We start from the raw sequence: 6,367 nt of genomic DNA, 5'->3' as shown, positions 1-6,367 counted from the left end.
CGATGGTGAGAGCCAAATGATTGAAATGAGTTCCTCGCGGCTTAACCCTTCTGCTCAATGCTACACAAGGGATCTAAAATCCAGGCAGTTCCACCCCAAACCCTGAACCGTCATTTAAAACAATTTTTAAAATAGATTATATTCTTCCTAGTTGGTGAAAGAGGAAATGGAGTCAATAAGAGGCATCAGTATTTTTGTTCTAAATCATAGGCTTACTCTGCTGGTCTGTGACTTCAACTACATTGTGCCTCTTCAGAACTTATGGTTTTATTCATCAATCCATTGATTTACCAGTGGTTTTCTTTTTTGTTTTATATGAAATTTATTGTCAAATTGGTTTCCATACAACACCCAGTGCTCATCCCAACAGGTGCCCTCCTCAATGCCCATCACCTACCCTCCCTTCCCTCCCACCCCCCCCCCCCATCAACCCTCAGTTTGTTCTCAGTTTTTAAGAGTCTCTTATGTTTTGGCTCCCTCCTTCTCTAACCTTTTTTTTTTTAATTTTTTTAAATTTTCCTTCCCCTCGCCCATGATCTTCTGGTAAGTTTCTCAGGATCCACATAAGAGTGAAAACTTATGGTATCTGTCTTTCTCTCTACCAGTGTGTTTCTATTCTGAACATGATGGCTTTCTCTTCTGAGTAATTGAGAAGACGGATATGATTCAAAAGTGAAGCAACATGTATGGTCATAAACTACTTAGTTAAATCAAATGCGTGCATTATTTCAAAGTAAAATAAAAATTAGCAATTAAGGTAGTCTTTATATTTTCTCTATCTGTCTCACTCCTGAAACCACATTCTGCCCTACAATTTCAGATATTCTTGCTTGTCTTATTCATGTTTGAGGCCCAAGTTATACTCATTCAACGCTTATGAGAGGTCTTGGTTAGCTTTAGGAAGATACAGCATGAAAATCCCTAAAAAGATATTGTTGATATTTACTTATTAGTATTCTTCCATTTTCCTCATTAGAAGAAAAGAAAAGAGAGAGGGAGAGACCCAAACATTTAGTAAAAGACAAGGATTATATATAACCATGTGTGAATTTAAGTCATAAAAATACAAAATGGAAGCTTTTTGTTTTGTGGCAGCAGTTTGTGGGTCCCAGAGTTGTCACTGACAAAGCTGTCCAAAGTCACAAATACAGGGGCACCTGGGTGGCTCGGTCGGTTGAGCGAACGCTCAGGTCATGATCTCATGGTTCCTGAGTCCGAGCCCTGCATCGGGCTCTGTGCTGACAGCTCGGAGCCTGGAGCCTGCTGCAGATTCTGTGTCTCCCTCTCTCTCTGCCTCTCTCTCTCTCTCTCTCTCTCTCTGTCAATAAATAAATAAATAAATAAAACAAAGTCACAAATACAAGTACATAGTTAGTCATGGGTGGTGTTAATTGGTTTAAAATAGACTTTTATTTTGCCTTTCTTTCCTTAACCACGTTCAGAATTAGAGAAAAGAGTGACAAGAACCAGCAGGAAGACAGAACAAAAAGCTAACAGAATCATGGAAGTGTTCAAACAGCCAGCTAAATGCATTGCACATCTCAGCCACAGAAATATTTCAGGTGATTCTGTTTTTGACAAAACGTGGGAACCACAGGATCTACAACACTTACAAGCAAAACTCAACAACTCTAATAATAGTTGCAGAAGTGAAAGCCAATTTGGATAAAATAAGACATTGACTCAAGTCCTCTGAGGGAAGATTTTTGAACACAAAGTTTACAACAATTTCATTTGGCCTTTTGGGGAATTACATTCCTCTTTGCACCTTGGCTGTGGATTTCTCTGCCTGGGAGAATCGTCCTGCAGTATTTCTTCTCCATCTGTCCATTTGATACTTTTCTCTTGTGGGGCTTTTTTTTTAATCACAAAATGACTAAAAGGTTATTTCATGTTCTGGCCATTGACTGAGCATGCACTCTGTGGCCCACCTTCCCTAAGAAGGCTGTGTGTAATGTTAGAGATGGGGCATAAGTGAATTCTGTGTTTCACGGGGTATGTTGCCTCACTGCCTATAACTTTTCTAATACTGTGCCCAAAAGGTAACAGATAAAAATACAACCTTAGCGTCTATCAGTTCATTCTCCAGGAAAGGAAAAGTCAGCATGGTTTGTACAGAATTAATATAAATTATTCTCTATTGTTGCCACTCATGTTACCCTGTGGTTAAAGTCCATCATCTAGCTCATATCCACACGTAATAAAAAACTGAGTAGATTGTTTTGTGTTGACACTTTTAAGAAGGGATAACATGCTTCTCCTCTCTGGGTACCAATAGCCCATTTATTGGACTTAATTTATTAATTTATTTTTTTAAGAGAGAGAGAGAGAGAGAGAGAGGGAGAGAGAGAGATTCAGTGTGTGCGAGCAGGAGAGGGGAAGAAAGAGAAAGAAGCTCAAGCAGGCTCCAAGCTCAGCACAGAGCCTGACGCAGGGCTCAATCCCATGACTCCAGGATCATCACCTAACCCGAAACACAGAGTCAGATACTCAACTCACTAAGCCACCCAGGCAATGCTAGACTTAATATTTGAATCATGCTTAGGCCTATTGTTTTTCCCAAGCCAATTTTAGATGCCCTTTGTTAATTTGAAAATAATAATAAAATAAGTGAGCAAAAATTTTTTTTCAAGGGTCAGATAAGAAGAGTGACAGTACAATTCTAGACATCAAGGAGTGTAGAGTATGGAGAGGGGAAAAGTGAATAAGAAATGAGAAGCCTTTGTTCTGTGCCCATGTGTCTGTCAGGCAAATCGCTTTTGTTGACCTTTTGGACCACTAACTCCTCCACTGTTAAACAAAGGAGTTGTGACCAATGTTCCTTAAGATCGTTTCTTTTCTCATTTTCTATCCCTATTCTCCAAGCTCTTCTGCCTTGACTGTTCGCTCAGTCTCCTCATCAGCTGCTCAAAATCTAACATGATCAAATTTGTGTTTTAGTAAGGTCACTATGTTCATAATGTGGGAAAGATTTGGGAAGGTTGTATGGGGTTGGAAGGGCAGATACAGGCAAGAAGTGAATGTAGTAATGCTTGAGTAAGTTGATGGGGGGGTATGATCTCGGGTGTGGCAATAGACAAAAGTGAATGGAATTAGAAGACATATATGGCGTTAAGCTATCCAGAAGGAGCTTTCTTATTGTATTTGGTAATTGAGGAGAAAAGAGATGTCAAGGGTAATGCTCAAGCTTCTGGTTTGGGTAATCTGTCCAACCCCAACACCCTTCTATGAGATGGGGAACACAGCAAGAGCATGAGCTTTGGGGGACAGAGATAAAAGTTTGGACGTGGGATTTGAAATCTCTTTGGGACATTGTCACCTGTTACTGTACAGACTTCACCACCACATATCTATGTCAGGATCTGGAAAAAAATTCAAATCTAAAAGTAACTTAGAAAAGCAATGTAGATTTGTATGGAAGTTTCATTGGGAAGACAGAGTTACATATCGCATATCACAAAATAACACTTCTTTAAAATCATTCTTACATATAGCTCTTTCCCTGAATCTCAGATCCTTGTTACATTTTTTTCATCATTTTCTTCCCCTCCCTTAAAAAACAAACAAAAAAATCAAAAACCCCTCTCCTTTCCTCTAACCACCCTCCTTCAAAATATCCAAACTCTGCACCCTCTGTTCATGTAGACATGAACTTGGGGTGCCAGTGTTGGTCTTGGTGTTTCAGCGCATTCTGTCACACTTATATCTCAATTTTGTTATGAAGCTTATTATATTCTTATTCATTACGTATCACTCTCCTCTGTTCCTCTGTTTTAGGTTGAGCCCATCAGGGACACAGTGCCTTTTCTTTTTTTAATGTAATGCCAGTCCTTAGGTTAGACTTCTATTAGGTAGGAAATACATATTTATTTAGCGGGGGAAAATCAATTATGTTTAGGTATTAGCTGATTATTTTTCCTACTATGCTCTTTTTCATGAAATTTTCCTGGACTTCCCAGGTTGAAACAATCTCTCCCATATAGGCTTCCCCCTCCCCACCAAAATTAGTTTCACCTTTTTTTTTAAACTTCGATTTATCTCATGTTACATCATATGAGGGTAATTCCATACATATCGTACCCCTGCTCTGTTAATCAAAGTTTATTAGTCTTCATATTACTGACACCCATTTTCTGATTTGATTATGTCAGGTTTTCAAAAAGTATGGTTTAAGTGCACTTGAAAAGGTATAAAGGAATGAATGCATGATCTAGTATTAGGTCTCTCAATGATCTCTCTCCATTTTATCTCCCTCTATAAAACACCCCTAATTCTGATTGTTCATCTTGTGCTGTGCTCACCAAGTTTCACCCAGTTTGCTTGAGAACAGGGACTGTTGCCTCTCATAGTTTGTGCCCCTTCGTTTTATTTCCTACTTACCTGTTTTGCTAATGTCAATTGCTTAAGATATAGTTACCGAGAGAAACCATGCAATCACAGTCCTATGGGATAGGGATATCCAATCTGCCATCTGCAAAAGGTCACCTCCATGTTTGAAAACTAGGCGCCCATAAGTAATTGAATAAAATGTATGATATCTAAGTGAGGAAAAGGAGCAAAAGCTATCGGAAAGACCGCCATAGCATATTTCATAGTCTCAGGAACGTGTTTAACATCTTGCGCATGTATGTTCACGAGGAATTTTCAAAATCTCAGCACTTGGTCCCAACGACTTGCATGTTTGCTTTTCAGTAATATATACATCTGAGGGCTTTCTCCACGGAAGTAAGTGCTGTAGCAAATACATATGTCTTACACCTGCAGAGAATTTTAAGCATTTTCTTAATCTTTTAGTGAAGAAAAACTTCAGTGACTTTAAAGTGCAAAACACCCCTGGAAGATTATGTGGAAATGGTTGAACTGTACTGAAGCAGGCCTTCTGCACAGAAAATAAGAAATTCCCCTTTAATTAGAGTGACAGCAGGAATTTAGGAAGACAGAGTTTAATGTAATTAAAATTGAGAAATCATTGTTTAACAAGAGTCATGCTACATTTCTTGAAGACAACACAATGAGGATCTTTTCATTTCAGATGAGTCAATAATTTTATTTTTATATCTCTCCCGAGCCTGTTCTAATTAAAAGAGTATGGAAGATAAACTTGAGGACGTACTCTATACTTCCCTAGTCTCAACCTCAATCTTTTCCTTGGGAGGGATGTTCACAACATTAAGTTGAATTTCAAAAGAAAAAAAAATGATACTTTAAAAACTAATATGAATGTGGGGAACTGAGAACATTGAGTAAGCAATAGAGAATCCAGGAATAAGGGGTAGTACTTAAAGAATGAAAGATATAGCTGCTTCAATTCATTGTGTATTCACTGCTGCCTGTTGGCTTATTGACATTTTTTATTAAAGGGAAAATGTTTTCGCATGAGCATATCCTAAATCTACACGGTGTATTTAAACTGCAAGTTGTGCATTGCCATTGCATGTCAGGTTTTGTGGCTTTGATTCTCCTAATTAAGCATAAATGTAAGATTAAGGTGCTCAGTTTATTAAGCAGAGAAAACACACATAAAACGGTTGTTCTCCTCTGTGTCAGGAAGGAAAACAAAATGCTGTATTGTGTCACATGCTATATAAGAAAAAACATGTTTGAGGAGAACTAATTTGTTAACATCTTGGTGGAAAGAAGGGAGTTTCTAATTTGTTGCAGTAATTACACCTTAGATAGGGATTTAAATATGAGTTGCCATCAGTACTGATGGCCTATGATGGAAGACGGGTGGAGTGCTGGATGTGGAATTTACCCCAATGCTGCCACTTTGCCAACAGTAATAATGGACATTAATGTTTGTTTGGTTTAGTAGGTACGGGTTATTTCCTATGTATTATCTTTTTTTAATGTTTATGTATTTATTTTATGTATGTATTTATTTATTTATTTTGAGAGAGAGCGTGCACACAAGCAGGAGACGGGCAGAGAGAGAGAGACGGAAAGAGAGAGAATCCAAAGCATGCTCTGAGCTGTCAGCGCAGAGCCCGATGTGGGTCCAAACCCATGAACCATGAGATCATGGCCTGAGTTGGAGTCTGACGTTCAACCAACTGACCCACCCAGGTGCCTCTGTATTATTTTCTTTAATAGTCACAACAGTCCTCTGAGGTAGGTCTTATTGTCATCATTCCCATTTTTTCAGATGGCTATTTAAGAGCATAGAAAGGTTAAGAAAATTGCCCCAAATCACTCAGCCAATGAGACGTGGAGGCCAGATTCAAATCATACAGTCTAACTCATGAGCCCGTGCTCTTCAGACTTTAATGTTCTAGTTTCTAGGTTTTTTTAATGTTTATTCATTTTTGAGAGACAGAGACAGAGCGTGAGCAGGGGAGGGGCAGAGAGAGAGGGAGACAGAATCCGA

The sequence above is a fragment of the Prionailurus bengalensis genome, chromosome C2 (assembly GCF_016509475.1).
Source record: "Prionailurus bengalensis isolate Pbe53 chromosome C2, Fcat_Pben_1.1_paternal_pri, whole genome shotgun sequence".
In the NCBI taxonomy this organism is placed as follows: Eukaryota; Metazoa; Chordata; class Mammalia; order Carnivora; family Felidae; genus Prionailurus; species Prionailurus bengalensis.
The sequence above is the reverse complement of the archived record's forward strand: the minus strand, read 5'-3'. Positions refer to the sequence as shown.